This window comes from Barbatula barbatula (assembly GCF_947034865.1).
Source record: "Barbatula barbatula genome assembly, chromosome: 21".
Classification (NCBI taxonomy): Eukaryota; Metazoa; Chordata; class Actinopteri; order Cypriniformes; family Nemacheilidae; genus Barbatula; species Barbatula barbatula.
The window spans coordinates 6877797-6904322 of NC_136784.1; the positions used below are offsets into that span (position 1 = coordinate 6877797).

Here is a 26526-nt window from a genome sequence, read left to right on the forward strand (position 1 = left end):
GTCTACATCTGTATTCCCTCGGGTCTTTAAGGTCCTTAAGGGCCAAAGATAGATCATCTTTACAACACAAACATACCATCAAGACTCCGCTGTTATTAGCTCTCAGATGTGGTTTGGTATTGTGAAATGTTTTTTTCCACAATGAATAGGGTGTAATGTATTTTAGTTTGGTCTTAAAAGTTCAGCTTATGCCGTTTTATCACCAGTAGAGGGCACTTATGCATTATGTTTGCTTTTTAATAACGTTGGATTGAACGTGAAATGTTTACTGATGGCATTTCTGAGGTTCTGATGTTTTTTTTGTATCACTAACAGTACAAGTTTTTGCGTTTTTCCACACATTACTTTACTTTTTAAAATAGAATTTCACAAAGCACAGAATCATTTTAATGGTTTGAGTCTCGTGTGTATTTCTTTGTCTTGTTGACCTTGAGGTGCCTGTAGATAGTCTTGATCTGTCCCTGCAGTCTTTTTCTGGATGTTTGGATGTCTGCAATTGGTTTAGGACCTGAGCGTGATGACGATCTCCAAATCTGCCATTGGTTCATGACCCGAGTGCGAGGACAATCTCCGAATCTCCTGTTCTCAATACCTACCTCTTAGTGATTGGCTTCCTTGCTCATCCTCACCCTCACCTCTGCCGAGATGAAACTGCAGCTGATCGATTGGTGTCTTGGGGGGGTCAAAGGGGCTATCTACCCCCCAGCCAATCTCTCTCTGGAGAGCAGAGGGTTCAGAGAGGAATACACTTTTAACTTTGATCATCCCATCACGGCACTTCTGCATGGTTACTCCTGCAAGATTAGATAGTACTTACATTTGCATAATTTAGTTAAAATATTTGCATTGATGCAGTAGCTTTCGAGGGAGTCGTAAAGTGCTTTTAATGTTCAGGCCCCCCTGAACACGACTGCTCGCGTGCCTGTATGATGAATGGGCTTTCAAAACCGCAGGTTTATATTACCCCTTGAGATGAGTTAAGCGAGAATGCAGGACACCACAGTACTGATAAAGAAGATCGTCTGGCATATTAAATCAGGCTGGAAAGTACAGAGACTTAATCCCTAATCACAGACTGACTCTGAGTTTTATTCAGAGTCAGTGTCATGACCACGGACCGAATATATTAATACTCAACCTCATTTGTGCCAATGAGGATCCTGTATGATGGGCATGGCTTCCAGGTTTTATACATACCAGGGCTGCGTTTCCCGAAACCTTCTTAAGACTACGTCATTATTAAATTAACAGTGGTAGCAATATTTTCTTAGACGAAGGTAGAAGACGCAAAGGTTTCGGGACCGCAACCCTGATTTGTTTGTTTATTTTTTAAAGAATATATGCGTGTAACAAAGAGAGAGAGCGTGCACATACAGTACAGCCATGGAAGAAAAATTTAATTGAATTTAGCATTCAGTCAGTATTTCTGTATATTCTGTACAAAAACAAACCTCAGAAATGTCAGTCACCCAACAGCAATGTGAAAGACTGACAAAATGTCAAGAAATCATATGTATTTGACAATAATATATGATTTGGAAAAATGGAAAAATATGTGATTTCATGACTTTTGCATTTTGTCAGTCTTTCACATTGCTGTTGGGTGACTGTCATTTCTGAGGTTTGTTTTTGTTGAAATTCAACAAACACTGGACTGGAATTTCCATCATTAATACAGATTATTATTTGTCACCTTTTATGTTTGTCACTGGGCTTTGCAAATATCTAAACAATAAACGTCTTGAAAAGTGCTTGTCAAATTTGACAACACAGTATGTAATCATTTAAAAAGTACAGTTTTTTTCCATTAACTAAAAAACAGCAAATTTGGATATCCAAGGTTTCAGAATGACAGCGACGATATTACATTTTGAACTGATCCTAAAAAAACATGGACATGGTTAAACATGGACATGGTTAAAACATTAATATTTTGTTGTTTAAGCTGGAATTTGCAGCATTGAAGATCTGCAAACACTGCTTCATTTTTGTTATTCTGACAAGTTTGTCCCATTTCAATTGTCTGCAAATAAAAAAAAACATTTTGTGAAGTTTGGGAAAAGTTTGGGAGTTTGGGAAAACACGTACCTAAAAATAGTATATTCAGAAAAACTGAAAAATATTTTGCAGTGATCTTTTTTGTGGCTGTATATACTGTACAGGAGTTTGAGTCTTCACAGTTTAGCGAGAATTAGTGTCAAGGCTTAAATGTTTTTTTTCTTCAAACCAGGAAGAAAGCATACAGTATCTTGACTGCAGTCCATAAATCTGAATCTCGACTGGGACATATTCTGCGGCCGGTCCACTCATTAGGTGAAGAAAGACATGCACGATAACAACGAAAGAGCTGGAATCCCAGAATGTACTTACTGTGTGGAAACTGTGTCTGTGAGTCAAGGGACGCTCCATCATTGAGTCTAGACTGGAATGTTGTATATTTTCTACTTTAATTCAACCTGCGGCGTCTGCCGTCCGAAATCAAATATGGCTCTTCTGCGACACCTCAGATAACAATGGCGCAAATTGGCTTCGATCAACACTATCAGTCACCTAAATCATTTATGTTAGATTGTAAAATCAACAGCAATAAACAGCGTAATCACTACTAAAAGTATTAAATAACAAAGCTCCATTCCAATGGGATTTCACCAAGAGCATATACCTTTTTTTCAGGTTACAGCTGTCAGATAAGAAAGGCGCGGCATAATTCAGAGGTTAATAAGGGACCAAATGGAAAGGTTACTCAGCTAGCTTTGTGCTTATCACGGTAAGCCATGGTATTCTTTACATGTGTTACTGCATAAATGAGGCTCTTCAGGCTTAAGTATGAGCAGTGCCTGTGCTCGGTGAACCCATGAACCTGCTATCAGCTGCACATTCCTGTCAATAGTGTAAGAGACATAAGAACCGCTATGAACACACAGGACTGAATAATACTCTTCATTTGAACCTGTTCCGGTAAGAAGGTCTTTTGAAGGACAATGGTGATATTTGGACATAAACTGTTTTTGAATAGTTCTTGAAAAAGTGCCATTTGGAGGAATCTTTCTAGGGTTTCCTTAACAAATCTCCTTTTGTGAAAAACTGCTTTACTTTCTGGGCAGAAGCAGAAGAACTTTTAAGCGCTCTTTGGGGACCAATCTTGGAAGTAATTTTCACATTGTTTAGGAATAGGAGAGTGTACAGTTGTTTATACAACTCTTAGCTGCTGCGAGTGTTCCTGAAAATCCAGACCGAGATTGAGACCGTCAGTTTGCTATTTAAAATACTGCACCTAAAAAGAAAAGCTAACCTAAACTAACAAAAACACTCGGCATGATGTTTAGATGTAAGTCTAACACTGGTTTCCGGTTTCAAGAGTGTTTGGTTTGCCTAAAACAGCAAGTCTATTGAGAGACCTGAGGTTGATGAGTTTCAGTCAATCAAAACTACAAAGCAAAAGAGCGAGTTATAAAATAATTTAAGTCATAATATATTGAAGCATTTTACATAAAAAGTACATTTTACATACACAATTTACCACCTTCCAATTTTAAGGCTCTGTCTGCATTCTGAGCCGTTTTGAGATATTGAGCTTTAAAGGTTTTGCATTCCATTACAGTTTTTCACATAATGTAAGAATTTGCTTTTCATGTCATGATTCTGCCTGCTCTTTTTTTTTCTGGTCTAGGGGCAGAATCATGACAGACCCACGTGTTTTATGTGGAGAGGATCATATTATTGTCAATCAGGACATAATATGCGTTCTCTCCTGTCTCGTCATTTGGCCCTGCCCCTCTCGTTTCTAGTATTGCTCTCCTCCTGTGTCGCATTACCCACACCTGCCCATCGTTATCCCCTTTGTTAGTCTCCCTATATAATACCCTCTTGTCTATTGTCTGGGGCTCGTTGGTTGTACAATATCCCTTGCTTGTACTCCGTACTGTGTCCTTGAAACCTTGTCAAGTAACGTATAGTCTAGTCTTAGTGTTTAATATTGAGTTCTTGTTGAGTGTTTAGTAATCCGTTTATCATATTTGTTATTGTGTACTGTTTTGTTACTCCCTCGTGGGTTTTTGTTTTGTTCCTGTTTTATTATTTATTAAAGTCTTGTTAAACCCCTTCATCTCCTGTTGCCTGCGCTTGGGTTCGTTCTCTGTGATTCCTGACAGAACCAACGAGCCACTACAAAACCCAGCAGGCATCCATGGATGGTGCAACCTTTCCCCGATGGCCGTGCACCTCCGATCCTGAGTGGTGGAAGGATATGGTCTCCCAGTCCCAGGCCGGAGGAGGCCCATTCCCTTCCCAGTGCCAGCGTCCCTTGCTGGACTACGCCCGGGACATTGAGGCCAGGAAGGCATCCCTTCCCGATGTGCTGGTCCGGGCATACTTGGTGGCTGGGATGGATGATCCTCCGCCTTTTCCGGAGCGGGAGGAGATGGTGTATACACCGTTCCCGCGCTTGGTAAAGCAGCTGCAGCTTCGAGAGGAGCTACGTAGAAGCTCCTCTTCCAGTTGCTATCCAGCCTCTCGTTCCGGTCTGGCGTCTGTCCCGGAGCACTGTGTCCTGGGTGTGGTCACCCGGGGAAGGTCCACTCAACCACCTACAGCCTCCCCACCCGCAGTCAGCTTTGGTGGCAAGCGTGGGAGACGGGAATCCTGGGGGTCCTCGTCCGAGGCCTCCAATCCCGAGCCGCCCGTGCCCTTCTCGTCATTCCTTCAGCCGACCACCAGGCGGGTGGCTCGGCTGAAGAAGAAGAGGAAACGGAGGGCGGGTCGAAGTCCGGTGGTCCCGTCGTGTCCGGTGGTCCCGTCGTGTCCGGTGGTCCCAAGTCCGGTGGTCCCACCTGCACCCAGTCCAGAGTCAAGTCCTGCCCTGCCGGCCTTCCAGCCGGCGTCAAGTCCTGCCCTGCCGGCCTTCCAGCCGGCGTCAAGTCCTGTTCCTCAGCCGGCCCCTCCCAGAACCTCTTGGCCTCCGCGCTCTCGAGCGCCGCCCCCCAGGGTGTACCCTGGTACTCCGCGCTTCCGAGCGCCAGGGACAAAGACTGTTCCCCCTTGTGCCAATCCCTACGGATTTACCCCCCCGGACTCTTGTGTTCCCCCCATGAACTCTTGTGTTCCCCCACCCCCCCTCCCCTGTTTGTTATTTTTATTATGTCACCCCAACCCATTGATTATTCTTGCCTGTCTGCCCTTGTTGTTTTTTACCATGTTTTGTTGGATGTTGTCCGTTTCCCAGTCAGTCTTGTCTCGTTAGTCTGCTCCTTTGGTGAACGCCAGGGGGCGTTCATTAAAGGGGGGGGTCCTGTCATGATTCTGCCTGCTCTTGTCTTGATTTTCTGGTCTAGGGGCAGAATCATGACAGACCCACGTGTTTTATGTGGAGAGGATCATATTATGGTCAATCAGGACATAATATGCGTTCTCTCCTGTCTCGTCATTTGGCCCTGCCCCTCTCGTTTCTAGTATTGCTCTCCTCCTGTGTCGCATTACCCACACCTGCCCATCGTTATCCCCTTTGTTAGTCTCCCTATATAATACCCTCTTGTCTATTGTCTGGGGCTCGTTGGTTGTACAATATCCCTTGCTTGTACTATGTACTGTGTCCTTGAAACCTTGTCAAGTAACGTATAGTCTAGTCTTAGTGTTTAATATTGAGTTCTTGTTGAGTGTTTAGTAATCCGTTTATCATATTTGTTATTGTGTACTGTTTTGTTACTCCCTCGTGGGTTTTTGTTTTGTTCCTGTTTTATTATTTATTAAAGTCTTGTTAACCCCTTCATCTCCTGTTGCCTGCGCTTGGGTTCGTTCTCTGTGATTCCTGACATTTCAGGTACAGTAAATATATATTGTTTTACAAATGTTGAAATAAATGCTATCACTGCTTTTCTAAAGTTGCATTTGTCTCAAACAGGAACAGCATTTGCTTGCTCAAGTATTCTGAAAGCAATTGTGCAGTAAAGGTTTAAAGGACTGAATACGTGCCAGCTAACATATGCTGGCAATCTAATCACAGTGACATTCCGAACAAGGTTAGATTCAAACAAACAATTATTACAATGAGGTTGGCTGTCATGGACATGGTATATAAGTCCCGTGTACATTCACAAAATGACAAGCAAATGTAAAGTCCTCGTTAATATCTAAACCTCCTTAGCGGAATGCACGACCAGTTCAGTGTTTCTGCTGCAGAACTTCAGAAGTCTGGAAACCATTTCTGGCCTCTATCTTCAGATAACAATGTAAGTACTACCCCTATGACACTTCCCAGAGAGCAGGTTTTCCCCAAACCACACAAAGACTCCATTCACAGTTGGAATGAAAATACAGATTCTGAGCAGATGCCATAAGCTCCGGTTATAGGATGAAAAGACTTGTCGTCTCGGTGAGGGAAGTCCCTGTATTGGCATATTTTTAAGACGTTTTAAATACGATCAAACTTCAGCGATTTTCAAGATGAGGATGACATTAATTTTCAATGCGATATAGTTACAATCGCTGTCATTCAAATGCTTAGAACTCAGAAATGTGTGACATCGTCGCAAAGACACACGCTTGTATACACAACTAACCCGCTGGTGGCCTGTGGGCAGGATTTGTGTAGTATTAATGAGGTCACACAGATGGTTGTGTGCTTGGTGGGGCCAAAGTAAACAGTGTGTAACTAAGGGCGAACATGTCACTGGACAATCGACCCTTGCTCAATAGGAACCCCTGATGAATTGCCCATAATGCACTGCATATGGGAGCAATATAGCATAATTACAAAAAAATGAGGATGCATCATTTCCTGGATTTGCACAGCGTTTGTCAGACACGAGCTTTGTCAAAACTGTCGGCCATTACTTGTGACAAATTGGTTATTGCATGTTTGCTAGAAGGTGGGAATCGGTAACACCTTGTTCTGCGTGGACCCAATAACATGTTATAGTAAGAAATTACAGCAAATCGGAAAAGTGGTTAACGCTTGGCTGGCATGTGCTGAGTCTAAACTGTCTGTACCAATATTTGAAAATAATTATCTTCAAGGTTTTAGATTACATGCTGTCATTTCAACCTGTTGAATGTGCAGTATATTGACTGCACTCCACTGTTCTGCGACAGAAATAGAGGGTGTACAATACATCTGGACAAAAAAGGACGAAAAATAACACCTTTTTAAAACTACAAAATTGCAAGGACAGTTTGCGTGTGGTTTTCTCTGCATGAGCCAAGAGTGTAGATTCTTTAAGAGGGGGGAGGGGGGGGGTTACGGGTAGAGGACCTAACTGTAAATCTATTTTTGATTTATCTTATCTCTTTCTGTGTCTCTCTATGCACATTCCCTCGTGCCACCAAATGTCTTAAAAGTGATTGTTCAACCTAAAATTTTAATTCTATCATCATATGCTCACCCAAACATTGTCTCTCTTAATCCGCAGAACACAAAAGAAGGTATTTTGAAGAATGTTGTTAACTGGCTCCCTTGCATTGATTTTCTGTCCATACAATTGAAGGGAATGCGTGCCGTCGCTGTTCGGCTCCCAACGTTCCTCTAAATATCTTCTTTTGTGTTCTTCGGAAGAAAGAAAGTCATACATGTTTGAAATGACAAGGAGGTGAGTAAATGATGACAGATTTTTCATTATGAGGTGAAATATCACTTGAAGCTTAATAACATAACTGTTTATGAGATGTCTAGGCATTGAACTTGCATTGCTCTTTTAAGTTCATCTCTCAAAATTTACAGACACAATGCAACCCTACCCTATAGATGAACTATGGCTTTAGACCAGACCAAACGGTTAAAAATACAATTATTATCAGTGCCATCCGCTTAATGGGATTTGTTTGATGAATGCATGCTGGAATATGATTAAAAAGAATGAATGTGGATGGACTTGATATGGCCACTTTATCATCAACTTTATCTCCACTCGCCTGGTCCAAGAAATCTCTCAGCGGACTTAAATTTCTAGAACTTTGATATTGGTACCTTTCAATGTTAAAGTGCTTGTTTTAAAATAAACATGGTTGGGGAGACGAGATTACTGTATTATATCAGTACTTTGGTGATTCATAATTCTTTCACAATTGGCATTTTGCCGTGCAGGCTGTTCAGTAATTATCCTTTATGTTCATACCTTCTAAATATAATTTTAAAGTAATGTTGTCTTGAACGTCACAAAAGCATAAATAATTCTAAAGTTTTTAGAAAGCCAGTTAAAATTTCACCCATCATACACATTGCCATGATAAAACCTTTCATGTGTTCTAATGGAGATGGGCCGTGTGAATCCAGGCTTTTGTTTGAGTAAACTAAATGCATGGGATGAGTGCACTACTTCCAACAGCCATTGGGAGACAGCTTTTTTATTTCGGGTCTTCGTTGAGTGCAGTGGAGGATGCTGGGAATAACAGCCAGGGTTCACTGCCAACTGTGTTAGAGTCTATAAGGCCTCATGACCCCATCACAAAAGAGCAACCAAACATGGGCTCCAAGCAACCCCCCCCTTCAGTCGTCTCTCTGATTTCACCCTGGCAGTACCATCTCTCAGTCTTAATAATTAAATGTGCTCAATGCATCCTGCATGTTTGCATGCAACCACCACTGTATGCATATTTATATTGCAAAAAAGATGAAGCGTAATAATATATTCCTCCAACATTTATTCCTATGGTCCCAAGTTGATGGATTTGGATTATTCTCATGCATGAATATTAAGCGTATTAAAACCACAATAAATCTCCATCTATAATAAATAATGTGTTTGTTAAGTGTTTTTATTTTTAATGCATGTTGCAATGCAAATTGGCTTCTGACATCATAAATTTGAAGTGCATGCGGTTCAGTTGAAGATGACTGACGGGGTGCTGTCTCGAGTTATAAATGAAGCAGTATGTCTTTAGATGTTTGCAAGAGCTGCTCAGGAAATGCCTGTGAGCTTGGAATTGCATGTGAAGCCTACACTGCTATAAATTAAAAAGGTCAAATGATTTTTACTGCATATACACATATACATCTGCTCTTACTCATCATTTGACACAGACGTTATTTTAAAGTAATGTCAACTTTTATTACAGGTTTTGCATCAGTTGTGTGAAACTAACATTTATTTTCCGTAAATGAGAGCATGCATTCAGACACACCAGAACTGTTTGTAAATCCACGAGAATCTTTGTTTTTATTCAATTCCGGGTTCAATACCAAATCTCATATTTTCAATATTGTCGCAGACATTTGGCACCCATTCCACTTATTATGTCCCCGAGACTTCCCATTATTAAATACGATGCAATGTTCAAAATATCCACTAGGGGGAGATGTGTTTGCCTGGGCCTGGTTACAGTATGAATGTAGATGTGACACTTTTATGTGGTCAGGTTTATGCTTAAGCATCTCTGTTTTTGTATGCTTTTGGTTTTATTGCTACAAATTTTAGAAAATGTTTTTGGTATTTATTTATGAACTATATTTTTAATATGTCCAATGCTTCTATCTCTGCTTCAGGCTTGTAATCGTCTGTAAGTCAAGGATGTAAACATCTTCACTGTGTACCAATATGGAATCTGTTCACACTGTTCTTCCCTTTTAATAATATTCCATAAACTATATGCAGCAAGTCGGGAATCATAAGACCAATTTTAGCCATTGCTGACAGTGTTCCCTTCAGATTTATGTTTTTTAGTGCTACAATCCCCAACAGTGCACTTTATTACTGTAATCACAAGCTCCTCACTGCCATGCCAGAAAGACGTGATTCATCCGGCCGTCTGATGTTTTGCTGCTCGGCTATGCATGTAGAAGATCGGCTTGCACACACAAGCTACTTTAGCTGACAGCTGCTAGCGGTTCAGAGAGTTTAGTATGCGATGGCTCGGTCAGGTGTGACCGTATGTGTCCTCTAACCTTTGGTGAGTGCTAATGAGCGGGACAGTTGTGCGACTGCTCGAATTGGCAGTGACAAACAGTTCAGGCCTGGTCCCACGGAACTCATCTCTGTGGGCCAAACATCTTGTGTTGAGTGCTTTCCTGGCAATGGGAGAGGAACAGATGAAGGTGTTTAAAGAGGAGATAGGGACACTTTTCATAGGGTCACTCCAATTGAAAGCGTGCAAACAAATTCCTTTACGGAAGGACCACGTTTATTAAAGGTATAATGGTCGGTAATTTAAATATTTATGATCACATGACTTTGGGTGTCACATACAGTCATTCACTTCTATTGTATGGACACAAAACCAATGCAAGTCAATGGGTGGCGGCACTGTTTGGATAAAAACATTCTTTAGAATATATTATTTTGTTTTTCTGCACAAGGAAGAAAGTCATACAGGTTTGAATTAACAAGAGGGTGAGTAAATGATGACATAGTTTTGGGGGTACACTATCACTTTATGGGCCTCTTAAGGAACAAGATGCGGTGACATGTTTCATTTTAAGCAATGGTCTGATTGCTTTACATTAAGTGAATACGTTCAGCACGGCTCTTGCTGTGACTCTGGCACGATTACATCATTAGTGAGAGCCACGTTAAGTCAGTTCAAGGTTGTTGGCTCACTCCATCACATTTTTGCGCTTGTCCTTCATGTGACTTTTTTCACTGCATTTAACAGACCCATAAAGCCATTACCGCTCCCTGTTCATTGACAATGCGGACAAATATTTGCGAGACACGTCGAGGCAAGTGGAGTGTGTGGTCAGGGGCCTTCAAAATCTGTGTCCAGCCCTTTCAGAAGTGACCCACTGGCCCCTTCAGACTGTAGACCATGGCTGCCTGTGGACTGTCTGAGAAAGAGAGTGTATTCTCTGGCATATTTCAGATTCCAGCTTGACTCGAACGCTTCCCGCACATCAAAGATGTCGTAGGTTTTTGAAACTGACACTGACCTTTGCAATAAACAGAAAGACGGTAGTCGTGACCTGACATCCTTTTAATGTGCAATGTTATTTTGAGAGAGTTTCCCAACCATTATTTTGAGATTTGCTCTTGCCATAAATGGGCTGTTTGACATTAATCTTGAGCTGATACTTCGGTATTTAAATAGTTGTACTTCACACAAAAAAATAAGGATAAATATCCTCTGAGTTTCATAACAAAAAGTTATTAATGTATGTTCTGAGCATGACTTCAAAACATACTGCATGTTGGACCTAAGTTTATGTTTTACAATATAACTTTGCATTGGGGAATATTAATAAAGGATATCTGTGTAAATGTCTTATAAAGCAAATTAATATTTTCCTACACAGTTTATAAGATATATAATATTTTATTTGTATATGTTGAAAAGGCTATAGTTCGACAGTGTCTCCCTGTCTGTTCCGCTTCCGCTTTTATTTTGAAAAAGCGCTTTTCTTCTTCGGATGTTTTTTTTGTTACGCTAACTTCCCGCTACACTTCACAATGTGGTGCTCATGTATCGTCTGAGGAACGAGCTCTGAACTTTGATGGTGTGTGGAGCTAGAGAGCATGTTAGCTGATGGCAGAAACTCTTTGATTTAGCGCCCTTGGAGAAGCGGAATGAGTTTTCACGGTGTTCATGATGCATGGTGCTCGTTGAGAGGAATAAATAAATTGACACCCGTTTGAAACTCTCTGCGTCTTGATGAATATAACCAAGGGGCCGCTACAGTGAAAACTCATCGCTGCACCAGCCCTGCTGTCCCTGATGAAAAGCTGACGCCATCACATCTGAGGCCAAAACACCAACGTAATACCAGCCAGTTTACTTCGCTTGCATCCAACTCCTGCACCCAGGCAAGATCTAAAATGGACAGCAATGTTTAAGGTACAACTAGAGCTGCAAAAGAGACACTGGAGGCCAAAGAGCAAACAAGCTGAAAAGGGACAATTTCTACACACACACATCCTTGAAGCATAACTGAAGTGACTTAAATAATATGCTATTGTAAGGTCAAAATATCGTGCGAACTAATTCTCAGTTCTTAACGCTTCTAAAACTGGTGACTATTTCGAGAAACTAGCTCATGCACTTGGGTCATGTCTATTTATGAAAAAGGTTTAAAGGGAATTTTGTTGTTACTGTTTTAAGCAAAAATCCTTTGGATGTCAATAATCTATTAATGCTCAGCATAAACATTACTCTGTGGTAAAGGATAACTACAGCTTACAAGTGTAAATTCAGGCATTGGACATTCAAGGGCTACACTCGGCTTAGAGCAGCAGCACTAACAAACAAAATGTCACTTAAAGACACCCCATGCAAATCTAGCTCACGTGAAAGAAAGCTAACAGAGAAAGGCCAAGAGATGCATGACCAAGACACCAAAAAACGTGAGAAAGCATTTAACAAGTCATATGACGCTTGGAAGCTGGTAGCAAGGGAGACTAGGACAAAATTAAAAACCCTCTGTTCATCAGCAGACCTTATTGAACTACAGCGAGACATTCAAGCAAAACATGATGACGTAAGCAAACAGTATGATCCTATACTTCGTAACAGTAACACCACACCAGAGATTGTAAAGAAAATGGACGCCTGTGTTACACTAACAAAAGACATTTGTGACCTCATAAGTATCCGTTTAGGGACCGTTAGTCAAGATTTTAATGATCAACTTGAGAAGGAAAGAGTAAGAGAAATATTAAACAAAGATGAATATGGGTCTGTCTTTGGCCACACTAAAACTGAAACGGTGTGCTCACTGGAGTTACCAGAGAGATTGAGCCACCACTCCAGCTCAGTCAGTACCCACAGCAGTAAAGTAGATGCGCAAGCAGAGCTTGCGGCTAAGCTAGAACAATCAAAAGCCATGAAAGAAATCCACGAACAGCAAGCACATCTTCACAAGTTGGAAGGGGAATGGAAACTTAAAGAGGTTGAAATGCAACAACAGTTGGAACAAGAGAGAACCAAATTGCAGCAGTTACAAGCAGAAAAAGACGTCGCCATAGCAGCAGCTCGTGTTAGAGCATATGACGATTTTGAAAGGTTTGAGAACTGCAATGAGGAGATTAATGACACAACTTACTCTGCTTGCTACAGAAAGGAAGCTGAACCTCGATTAAATCCTGATGCTGCATCATTCCAACCTCACCAACCTGCTCCGGAGGTGACAATGACCCAGGAGTCTATGAGTCTAGCCCAAGCAATCGCCAGCTCATTAAGTATGAACCGCTTGCCTGTCCCTGAACCAACGACGTTCCGTGGTGACCCTTTACAGTTTACAGATTGGAAGCTGTCATTCATAGCTCTCATAGACAGAAAACCCCTCCCACCAAGTGAGAAGATGTTTTATCTAAAAAATTATCTTGCTGGAGAGGCGCGCAAAGCTGTTGAAGGTTTCTTTTATCGAGATTCGGAAAGCGCATACAGTGGAGCATGCAAAGTCTTACAAGACAGATACGGGAACCCTTTCATCATACAAAAGGCTTTCCGTGATAAGCTCATGAGATGGCCAAAGATCAACACAAACGATCCACTAGCACTACAAGAGTTCGCTGATTTCCTCCAAGGCTGCAATGAGGCGATTCCCCATGTCAAAGGACTAGCTATCCTTAACGATTGTGAAGAAAATCACAAGTTACTCCAAAAACTACCAGAATGGATCGTGCGCAAGTGGAGTCGAATTGTTGTAGAGGAACTTGACTCATCCGGAAGCTATCCAGATCTCGCATGCTTCTCAAAGTTCCTGAGCAAAGAGGCACGGATAGCCTGTAACCCTATTGCTTCTCCATTGTTGATGAACTTCAGGGCTACTGATGAAAGATTACCAAAGAGAGCCAAAGCTCTCAACACAAATACACAAACAAAGAATTTCACTCAGGAGAAACAAGAAACAAACGGCTGTAGACCAAAATCACCTTGCTCCGTCTGTAAAAGTGAAGCTCACAATATCACCAAGTGTCCCACCTTCGCAGCAAAGAGTGGTGAAGACAAAAGGGCATTCATCTGTGAAAATCGGCTTTGCTTTGGATGCTTGAGGAAGGGTCACATGACCAAAGATTGTAAGAGACGACACACATGCAACACATGCAGCCGTCGTCACCCAACCTGCTTGCACGACGACAGGAAACAAAGACCTGTGGAAGCAACACCTAATAACTTCACTTCCACAGAAAACCATGCAAGCTTGGAAACGCACAAGGTCATATCCCATGCATCAACACAACGTGCTTCCGCTACCTCAAGTATCGTCCCAGTCCTTGTGTCTTCCATACAAGAGCCACACAGAGAAGTACTCACATACGCAATACTGGACACACAGAGTGACTCAACGTTTGTCTTAGAAGATGTACTTGACAAACTGAATGTTGATGCCCAACCAGTAAAATTAAAATTGAGTACTATGACGGCTATTGATACAATCATATCTAGCAAGAACGTCCATGGTCTACAAGTACGAGGACTGCACTCTAAGAACCACATCCAATTACAACAGGCCTATAGCCGTGACTTTATCCCGGTGGACAAGTCTTATGTTCCAACGAAGGAAACAGCCTTACTCTGGCCTCATCTCAGAACTTTGGCAGATAAGCTACCACCCCTTCAAGACTGTGATGTAGGGCTCTTAATTGGGTATGACTGTCCAGCAGCACTAGCTCCTCTTGAGGTTATCATTGGAGACAAAAATCAACCGTTTGCACAGAGATCAAAACTAGGATGGAGTATTATAGGCTCATCAAATCCTCACCTAGACAGACAAGGAAGTCAGAGCTTTGTGCATCGGCTCACAGTAAAAAAACTGCCAATTCCACCGACGACAGATGTTCTAAAAGCCCTAGAATCAGACTTTACGGAGAGAACTTATGAAGACAAATATGTGTCCCAGAATGATGTTCATTTCATAGAGTTCCTCAGTAACAACATCACGCAGAAGAAAGACGGACATTATGAGATGCCCCTCCCATTCAAGGGCAACAGTCCACCCAACCTACCAAACAACAAGAGGCTAGCCACAGTTCGCCTGCAATGCCTTAAGAAGAAGTTAAAGACCAATAAACAATATTATGATCAATACAAAGCATTCATGGAAGAAACGATTAACAAGGGTGATGCAGAACCTGCCCCTACAACATTTGCAGAAGAGACTGAGTGGTACCTTCCACATCACGGCATCTATCATCCCAGAAAACCAAACAAGCTGAGAGTCGTATTTGATTGTTCTGCTAAATTCCATGGTGTTTCTCTAAACGACACTCTACTAACTGGGCCTGATCTTATCAATCCTCTAGTAGGAGTTCTCTGCCGCTTCAGGAAGGAGGCCGTAGCGATCATCTGTGATATCGAAAGAATGTTTTATCAGTTCTCCGTCACTCCTGAATCCCGGAATTATCTGAAATTCCTCTGGTGGAAAGGTGGAGATTTGGAGAAGGAACCACAGGAATATAGGATGGCCGTTCATCTCTTCGGAGCTGCCTCGTCTCCAGGATGTGCCAATTTTGGCTTAAAACATCTGGCACGGCAACACAAAGCTACCTATCCACTAGCATCAACATTTGTGGAGAAAAATTTTTATGTTGATGATGGGCTAGTCAGTGTCTCATCAGTCGAGGAAGCCAAGAAACTGATCATTGAGTCACAAGAGTTGTGCAAAAGAGGAAGTCTACGCCTCCATAAATTCAACTCAAATGAGGAAGCAGCCCTCGCATGCTTAGATCCCTCAGAAAGAACAGCAACCATCGAACCTTTAGGACTGGATCCAACCCTGTCAGAGCGTGCACTCGGCATTCAATGGTCGATTGAAACTGACACTTTCAGTTTTAGCAGCAGCTTGAAAGATCAGCCTTCAACCCGGCGTGGTTGCCTTTCTGTCATTGCCTCTCTTTATGACCCTCTTGGATTCATCGCTCCATTCAGCTTAAAGGGAAAACGAATACTTCAAGAGCTGTGTCACAGAGGCACCGGATGGGATGATCCACTCCCAGAAGATATGAGGCCACGGTGGGAGGAGTGGATAAATGGGCTTAAGAGGTTGAAAGAAGTTTCAATTCCGAGATGTTACCACCCACATGACTACCATAACATTGTCAGAGTAGAGTTGCACCATTTTTCTGATGCCAGCTGCATGGGATATGGTGCATGTTCTTACCTCAGGTTCAAGAATGACAAGGATGAAGTCCATTGTAGTCTTGTTCTGGCAAAAGCAAGGGTTGCTCCCTCAAAGGTCACAAGTATCCCGAGACTAGAACTCGCAGCAGCTGTGGTTTCTACGAAGGTCAGTGTCATGTTAAAAGGTGAACTTGACATAAAGATCGATGAAGAGATTTTCTGGACAGACTCACAAGTTGTGCTCGGGTACATTAACAATGATGCCCGTAGGTTCCACATATTTGTTGCAAACCGTGTTCAGCTGATTAGGGATAACAGTGATCCCAGTCAGTGGCACTATGTGGACACCGCAGAAAACCCGGCAGATCATGCTTCCCGAGGTCTTCGTGCTTCAGACATTCATTCAACAAACTGGCTGCGAGGACCGAAGTTTCTCTGGGATAGTAAATTACTTCTAACACCCATCACTCCATCAGAATTACTTATTGGTGATCCTGAAGTCAAGACAATTCAGGTGTTTGCAACAGAAGTCAAAAACTGCGATGACATCCTCAGGCGTTTGAGTCAGTTTTCCTCCTGGACAACAATTCTTAAGGTGGTGGCAAGAATCAAGAGGCTGGGGTCTAAACAGAAACAACACAGTGAGTATGTGACTGTTATGGAGCGTGAGAAGGCTGCAGACGAAGTGATTAAGATACTACAGCAGCAAGCCTTCCTCCGGGAGATAAAGCTGCTCCAAGGTAAAAAAGACCTTCCAAACTCAAGCTCTCTTTTCCGTCTCGACCCTATCTGGTCCGATGGACTGCTCTGTGTTGGTGGGAGATTGAAAGAGTCATCGCTCTGTCACAAAGTCAAGCACCCAGTCATCCTACCGAATAACAGCCACATCACCAAGTTGATTGTGTCTCATTTCCACACTAAGACATGCCATCAGGGTCGAGGCCAGACTTTAATGGAGCTTCGGGCCAATGGATTCTGGGTAATTGGTGGGAGCAAGTTGGTAGCTAAGCTGATACACACTTGTGTGCTTTGCAGGAAACTGCGACGGCCGACAGAAAGACAACAAATGGCCGAGCTTCCTGTAGAACGCGTCGAAGCCTCAGCACCTTTCACGTACAGCGGCATGGACTGTTTCGGTCCTTTCATTGTAAAGAAAGCCCGCAAAGAATACAAAAGATACGGCTTAATTTTCACATGTCTGTACTCTAGAGCTGTTCATATTGAAATGCTCGAAGATTTGTCAACAGACTCATTCATCAACTCATTGAGATGCTTCATCAGCCTAAGAGGAGCTGTTCGACAACTTCGCTGTGACCAAGGCTCTAATTTTGTTGGCGCCAGGAATGAGCTTAAGGAAGCACTTAAGGAATGTGATACGAAGCTACTGGAAATCTTCCTCATTGAGAAGCAGTGCGAATTTGTCTTCAATGCTCCCTCTGACAGTCCTGCAGGAGGTGTCTGGGAACGCCAGATCAGAACTGTTCGAAATGTGCTGAACGCCACCTTTGCACAGTGCCCAGGTCGACTTGATGACGCCTCCCTCAGAACACTGCTTTATGAGGCCATGGCTATCGTTAACAGCCGCCCGTTAACAGTGGATGGAATCAATGATCCACATGCACTGGAGCCTGTAACACCGAATCACCTCATAATGATGAAATCTAAAGTTGCTCTTCCTCCTCCTGGAGTATTTGTCAAGGAGGACCTGTATGCGACAAAGAGGTGGAGAAGAGTTCAGTATCTCATAGAACAATTTTGGAGCCGCTGGAAAAAGGAGTATCTGCTGAACATATCCTTGAGACAGAAATGGCACTCACCTCAGCGCAACCTCAAGGTGAATGACATTGTCATTATTAAAGACGACAACCTCCCGAGGAATCAGTGGCAACTTGGACGAGTGATTGAGACTGTTCAAAGTAGTGATGGCTTGGTTCGTCGAGTTAAAGTGCAAGTTGGGGAGAGGAAACCTCATAAAAAACAAGATCCTCCCTCCAAACCTTCAGTTATTGAGAGACCGATCAAAAAATTGGTGCTCCTCCTAGAGAACTGAATAGAATAAAGCGATTGATACCACTCCACAAACTGCTCTGTGTTACCTATGATAGCTTAATTTCAGGCTATTCATTTCTTAGAGTCGAGAAATCCTGCACAATTCACTTACTCTTTGTATATTTATTCATTCATTGTACTAGGATTTGGTGGGAGTGTAAATGTCTTATAAAGCAAATTAATATTTTCCTACACAGTTTATAAGATATATAATATTTTATTTGTATATGTTGAAAAGGCTATAGTTCGACAGTGTCTCCCTGTCTGTTCCGCTTCCGCTTTTATTTTGAAAAAGCGCTTTTCTTCTTCGGATGTTTTTTTTGTTACGCTAACTTCCCGCTACACTTCACAATGTGGTGCTCATGTATCGTCTGAGGAACGAGCTCTGAACTTTGATGGTGTGTGGAGCTAGAGAGCATGTTAGCTGATGGCAGAAACTCTTTGATTTAGCGCCCTTGGAGAAGCGGAATGAGTTTTCACGGTGTTCATGATGCATGGTGCTCGTTGAGAGGAATAAATAAATTGACACCCGTTTGAAACTCTCTGCGTCTTGATGAATATAACCAAGGGGCCGCTACAATCTGGACTATGTATTGTTCTTCCTTTACTTGCGTGTTACCTGTTTCTTGGCGTTGGATCTGCTTAAATCAAAACATCTCACTTCATCTCACTCTCCATCTCTGACCTGTTTCCATAAAGTTCCTATCAATGTTTTTTTTCTTTCCTGTAAGAGATTGATATATTTAAAGGGATGGTGCCCAGATTCAAACCTGGAAAATATTAAATCTATTCTTTGTTGTATTTCCTCCCAAGGATGTGATCAATTTCATGTTTTGAAAGGATGTCAGATGGATATTAATTAATATTAATTGCAATCTTTGACTTGTTTTTGACCCTTTACACTCTTTTCCCTTTACAAATCTTTGGGTTTTTAATCATTTCAAATAAGGAATTTAAAAGCTTAAACAATGAAACAAAACCAATTAATCTAAAAACATGAATACGTGCTTGAATTCTATTTTAAGTTTAAGAGAAAATCTATTATTCACATTTAGAAATTATTTTGATAATAAAGATATTATTATTTTCGGGTTATATTATGTGTGATGTTATTAAAATAGTGTTATTTTGTTTTTAAAATTGTCCCAAGAGCCATTTGCCAAATGTTTTTTGTAATTTAGCAACATTTTATTGACACATTAAAGCAATTTAAAATATAAACAAAACTTCCCTTTTATCAGACCATATGTAAACACATTGGCTCCAGCTAGTTTTGAGAGCCTGTCATTCTTTTTTTTAACAAGTAACATAGTTACACATCTGTGAAAACTAGGAAATGTTCCTGCTAACAAGCTGTAGTTCGGTAAACTGTCAGAGAACTAAGATCAACAAATACAACCCAGTTTGATTGCCTGACCCAAGGTCACAGGGTTATGCACCATGTGTTGGGCCGTTTGTGCCCCCCCTCTTTTCGCAAATTAGTTTTTATTTATTTTTTCATGCTAATAGACTTTGAGTATGTAACACAAACTATGATATAGTCTATAACATAACATGTTTGACTATAACATCTTTTCTGAGTAACCACAGATGGATATTTCACCTGGAGGCAACCTTCCTGATCATTTGCAGCCTTGTAAAACAATGTTCTTAACGTTTGTGGTTAGGCTTTCCAGTGCCAAATCTAAAAAAAATGGTTTAATGTAAAACAACATAACTTCATAGATGCCTTACTGTAATGTAATTTTCTATAAAATAAACTGGCCTATTAAGCCATGCATCCAGCTCTGTTTTTAGAAGTAATAATTCTTCGGACATGTGATGCCTGACATATCACTTTTTAATCCATAAAACAAATACTTAAAAGATGTGTTTAGCAGTCATGAAATGCACTGAGATGAATGGTTTTAAATCTCCAAAGTGTCCAAGGGCTTTATAAAAAGTATCACAATTTTGCGGAAAACTCCCCAATACTATTTCTGCCAGACAGAGAGCGAGAGTTGCTGCCCAATGGCATGATGCAGAGGTGCTCTGAATTCACTTGGGCTCTATTTCATAATCATTAATCTCTATCAAGTTTGCAAGGGTCTATAAATGTCTATAGCAACAAGACAGACGGCTCGGGGGATAAAGTTGCTCTCAGCACACTGTTCACTAAAAAATTTATTTATTTTCCCGTTGATGTTAGTCATAGCATTTGTTGCGGGGATTTCACCCTTTGACCAGAAACAAAGCATGTTTTCCTGGCTCACCATTCTCTCTGGAAATACATTAAAGTGCAGTGAAAGGTTATATGATGCAGAGAATAATGCATGGGAGTACTTTCATAAAAATATTTGATTAACATCTCTTGTGTTGGACTGTGTTGAAGAGGTCAGTTTGGCACAGTCCCGTTTCTGTCTATGGATTCCAGAATATTAAAAGTGAAACCTCAACTTCGGAGATGATGGGTGGCCTTGGTACACATTGTGAAACAGGAATTAGAGAGTAACTCTGAAACAACACAAACATACAAACAAATCAAGGTCAGAAAGGTTCAGTTTAATTCATTTAGACCTAAAATTCCTTCTTAATGGTGTGAAAACTCATAGATAACCAATGTCTCAAATGAAACAAATGTCTCTTACAGTTTTTCTCAGTCGCTTTGGTGCGTTTTTCACATCATCCCTAACATGTGCAAAATAATAAGTGCGTTTCTCAGAACAATTTGTTCAAACTGCAATATACAATAGATATGTTTCTAAAGCTAGTCAGTCACTAAAAGTCCTTAGTACATCTCTCAAAAGTAAATATTCATGCCGACGATCATGTCAGTGTCATCAGAATGATAAGTCATTGAGTCATTGTTCACGAACAAGGTCATCAAAATGTTTAGGCATGTTGTCAATGTAACTGTGTACTTTGACAGTATCACCTGATGTAAACTTAGTCTACAGTTTGGATGACAGTTACTATATTGAAACTGCACAAGGCTGAACTTCTATGGCATATATCAATTTCAACAGTACTATTTACATATTACTGTATGTGTGTTATTGTTTCAAAGAGACTGGACAGAATTTTGTTTTTCACAGCTTTTACTAGTGCTACTTTATGAAAGAAAAATAATAATAATGTACAGTAAGAAAAAGACAAGGGGCACAAAGGAAAACAAACTAAATTAGAAAGAAACACAGGAAACACCCCATTTGCCCGCATCACTGTTCTAGTGCTGTCTCTACACATCCAGACGTTCCTGTCTGTCGGCCCACATATTCTCATCCACATCACACCGGATATTTTCCCTAACAATGCAACGTGGAAAGAATCTTTTGGAATGCCTTATCCATCCTCTGCAGGCATCTACTGTGACGTCCTCACATGCTGCATCCATTGCAGCCAGCAGGGTCATCTGTGTGTGTGGCTGACGATCGTATACCTTCCACCTCCATGCTGAAAAGAACTCCTCAATTGGGTTAAGGAATGGTGAATAAGGTGGGAGGAATTCTATGAGCATCCTCGGGTGGGTCACAAACCATTGCCTTATGATGTTTGATCGATGGAACCTCACATTATCACAAATGACCACATACTTTGGCAAATCCTCTCTAAACAGACCCCTCTCATCATCAGGGATGAGAGCCCTGTAGAGAGTCTCTAAAAAGTTGAGGAGATGCTGGGTGTTGTATGGCCCTATAAGGGGGATATGGGTTAGGACACCATGGTCCGAAATAGCAGCACACATGGTGATATTTCCTCCCCGTTGGCCTGGCAAATCCACAGTAGCTCTGTGACCGATGATATTCTGACCCCGCCTTCTGCATTTGGTCAGGTTGAAGCCAGCCTCATCCACATATACAAAGTTGTGAGAGAACACACAGTTGAATTTGTTTTGGTAAAGAAGAGTGACATAAAATGTACATATATTGCACGTTCCTTCCACAGCAATGGAAATGTGTGCAGTTTATGCTTACTGTACTATGTATCACTATAAAATGTTGCTGTAAAGGAGTTACATAGATATATGTTTTACCTGTACATACTGGTATCGTAGCTCCTTAACTCTGTCCTCATTCCTTCAGAATGGTACAAGGTACAGCTGTTTCATACTCATCTGGTTTCTATGCAGCACCCTGTCGATGGTTGAGATGCTAACCATATGGATGTTTTCAAAGACATCGTTGTCTTCTATAATGGTCCTTTGTATTTCCCGGAGTCTCATGGCATTGTTTACTCGGACCATGTTGCAAATAGCCTCCTCCTGTTGAGGTGTGAAAAGGCTTCCTCTGCCACCGGTTTGAGGTAATCTTGCAGTCCTATGTGGGGAAAAATGCAGCGATGCATCGCACACTATGCAAAAACTATGCAAACACACATTTTACTGTAAAACATACAGGGGGGTGCATGTAAGGTGCAGTATGTATCTGTATAGTGTATATTTCTGTATGCTGTGAAATATAAGTGGACTATAATATCAAGCATTGTAGGAAGTATACAGTATACTGCTTATATACAGTAACAGTGCACTGTACATTGGTGGACATACCTGTTCTCTCTTCGAAACGTTTGAACTATTGAGGACACGGTTGATCTCCCAATATTCGGCTGCACCCTTCGACTCGCCTCAGCCATTGTAAGGCCATGATTGACAACATGGTCTACAATAGTGGCCCTTATGTCATCAGATATGCGCCTATGTCCTCTTCTGCCTCTTCCTCTGTTTTGCCTTCCACCACGCATCCTTGCTCCTCTTCTTCCTCCTCCTCCTCTTGGCTGTTGACCCTGTTCGTTTCCTGGTCCATCCATTATTGGAAAATTGCAACTCTGTGTTGTGGTCTGTCTATATATGCTTGCCAATTTCTTGTTCATGAGATGCACCTTTGAGCAATTTAAACAACTGGTTGATTGTTGGTTGAACTAACACTTTACATTTCTTCATGAATGAGGGTCAATTTAATTAAATCACGTTTATGTACAAAAGGTCTAATAGAAATTAGTAAAACTATGCTTGACAGTTTATGACAAATAGTTCAACAATTTTGCATGTAATGGCTTATGCAAGGAACTAATGCCTAGATGTTTTGAGGGGTAAGGCTATTCAACAGAGAACCATCTACTATATTTTGATCAACATGACATGAGCAATTGAAAATGTGGAAAAAAGCTGACACTTGTACATTATCAATTGCAATATGTACAAAAGCCATAGCAATTTGTTCAAAGGAATAAGAAATTGCTATAATGATGTGCACAAGTGACTAGATGATTTGGATTTTGTACAAGTAGTATCAAGAATTGCACTTTTGATCTAAGAAATGCACCAAAGCGACTGAGAAAAACTGTAACACAAGGGTTGGTCTGCACATTCCATGAATGGGGTCAATATCTAGGTGGGGTAAGAGTGAAAACACAAGCAAAGTTATTGAATCATCTTGGCTTTAAGAAAGAATTCACAACAGAGCTTATATGTTCAAACATATGTCAAAATACTGTATGATAAGGCTGTTTAAAAGAAATGTTGTCAACTGACTCACTTTTGCTTGACATTCAGTTTTCAACATATTATAAAGATCCAGACGTTAAGATTTAAAGGTTAATGATATAAAATAATAGTTTTCAAATGACACAGAACATGTGTCACAACATACGTCAATGTCCCCTGATGTCAGTGCAGAACAATCAAAGTTTTAAACAATAAATTACCTTTCAAAGAATGAGCTCTAATGTCAGCATCTCTCTCTCTCTCTCTCTCTCTCTCTCTCTCATTACAGTTTGCGATCTCATTCTTTTGTATGCCCCCTGGACAGCACAGGGTGACGCTGGCAGTAGCTGGCAGGATGTCCCGTTCAACTTAACAGTACATGGGGCACCTGCCACATTTCAGTGCTTGATGATGACTTCAGTCTGCACTGAAATCTGGATAATGTAGCAGTTGACACCCATAGCACAGAAAAACACCACACAACTACTAAATGATCTGCAAATACATTTAAAATCTAAGTGAAATAAAAAATATAGTTCCTATTTTTTCGTGAAATAGTGCAGCGTTGATTGTAAATAGTTAATAGTTTAACAATGTGGGGTTATTCTCTTTTGAAAATTAGCTTGGAACCCTCTAGAAGTCCCAGAAGTCTTGGTGTCCGTCCAAGTTCGTTCTTCCACGGCTGCCTCGCAAGGCCGCTCTCCACTAGACCACAAGTCCGTTCTTTGCGTTCTTGGAATTGAGAAACAGATACTATATGATGTTTTATCAACAAAGTTCCGGGAAGAGCGCGTGTAAGATAACTAACTGGGCTGACTTTCGATTAGCCATCACAGCAGTCATACTATCAGCCCTATAAATAGTCAAGCCACCTTGCCTCCATTCTCCCGAATGTCTCGCAACAAACTCAACTCCACACCACTAGCCCATTTGACCTCAGCACAATGTACGCCCTGGTTCAGGCACACACTGGTCACCGGTCAAGGGGCAGGTGCTCCGAGTTCCGTGAGAACACGCATACTATCCGTCCCACCTTATTATCTCGGAGGCGAACTCGTGAATCTTGACTCATACACATTTTGCCTACTATACTGTATAGTATGGAAGTAGGCGATTTCGGACGCAACGTGAGAATCAATAGAAGCTCTACAATCGCTGCCTTCAGCAGGACGTGCTGATCCTGGCATCTTGTTATGTTCCCACAGTGCCTCACTTTGGAGGTAACATATATCAAGTCATTTGTGTGAGCTATAGGGAAGCGTGTAAATGAATACGAGCACCACAAATATTTCATCGTGCCAATGTTTGTGTCTGTGGAACATAAAAAGCTGTGCAGTTTTCATGCTGCACTCCAGATGGGGCGCAGTTGCTGTGGTCAGTTGCTCTCTTCAAAAGTAAATATTTACATTTAGAGCGTATGAAGATGTAATGCACACCGAAGGATTTAGGAGGCCGTTTGTCTCTATCACTTGTCAAGCTTTGACGTTCCATGTGTTTACAGTAGGTTCGGAATGATCCTTGCTTAATGATTTTTAGAGTAGGTGAGATCCTTAAAAAGTTTGTTGAACTCAAATGTGTTTATTGACTTTTCACTATTTGTCAGTTGGCACCTTCATAATATGTTTGGGTGAACACAAAGCCTCTGTGTGACTGATACTACAACAATCAAATGTAGCCGAATGGTTTCACAAATCATGTGCGTGTACATTGACCTGCATGGTACACACAGCGCAAGCATGCACCGACAGTTACACATGCAAAGATTTCTGCATGTACTTCCACAGATTCGTCTCAAAGCTGACATGAAAGAAAGATAAAGTGAGCATTTATTTTCTTCTTCATCTCTCTGCTGTCAGTTAGCAGAACCTTATGTGCTGCTTGAGTTGTGTACATTTTTTGGCTGCCCGGGCTGCTAGCTTTACCATTAAAGGATTACCTGGGTGACAGTATTGATAAAACCCTGTCCTGTCTTCTGTGAGGTCTGCAATGCCTAATGATGTACTCATGAGACAGAAACAGTCTTTATCGGACTCTTTACTTTCAACGGTCATGTCGTGCCCGCTGTATCGGGGAGGAGGGCGTGGCCAGCTCGAATAGCATTTTCAAGTCCACCTTCGCGTTGTGTGTAAATGAAAAGGCAATCGAAAATGTTCAACCTGTTAATGTTAATGCATTTGGGAAAATAACATTTGAATGATCATTTTGCGACAGTTTTACTGACTGATCTTAAACAAGTCAATCTGGGGAATGCATTTAATTTTGCAATTTAAAGAGAGTTCAAATATATATTTAATTTCTATTAAACTGATGTAGGAACTGAACAATTTTAATGATATTATAAAATTTTCATTTTGCACCTAATGTTGCACATATGTTATTTTAAATGTATATTTGAATACATAAATATATTGCCATTTTTCTACCAACATGCTTCCATAGTTGACGGTATGATTACAGTCTGTGTTGCTTTAACACACTGGGAGCAACTACGGGAGGACAGGGCTTGAAAGATGATGCCATGGTAACTTCTGGACAGGTAGGTACCTGTTATGATTAGATTTTGATGGTTTTTGATCATGTTGCTTATGTAGTTTGTGGACGTTTATGTATTACATTGTTACCCAGCATATACATTTGTTTTCGAAAATGACCAATTTTTTTTCTAGATTAGACCCATATTCATTGTCTGGTTTAGTTTAAAGCCCCCATTGAAGTCCACTATATGGAGAAAATTCCTGGAATGTTTTCATCAAAAACCTTAATTTCTTTTCGACTAAAGAAAAAAATACATAAACATCTTGGATGCATAAAACCATTTCAGCATGATTTCATCAGCCTATAAGATGTCAACCAATATTCCATGCTGAAAATCCACCTTAACAAATGACAGTGTGTTTAGAGAAGGCAAGCATATGAGCCAATGAGAAATTAGGTAAGATAGCAGGGATAGCACATTAGAAGGTCAAACCCATGTGCAAAGCTGATTCCTATGGCCAGTGTTAGAAAAAATAAATACGGTTATTGCAACTTTATATCTT

At 41.1% G+C, this 26526-nt stretch overlaps 1 protein-coding gene across 1 annotated transcript in view; it reads left to right on the forward strand.

Moving 5' to 3' along the window:
- The first annotated feature begins 5893 nt into the window (after positions 1-5893).
- The window catches only part of angpt1 (angiopoietin 1), a 70920-nt gene continuing 50287 nt past the window's right edge, over positions 5894-26526 (forward strand). The window contains exons 1-3 of the mRNA XM_079484064.1: positions 5894-6014; positions 6140-6224; positions 25928-26024. The gene's annotated coding sequence lies outside the window, so the exon portion shown is untranslated. The remainder of the gene's footprint in view (positions 6015-6139; positions 6225-25927; positions 26025-26526) is intronic.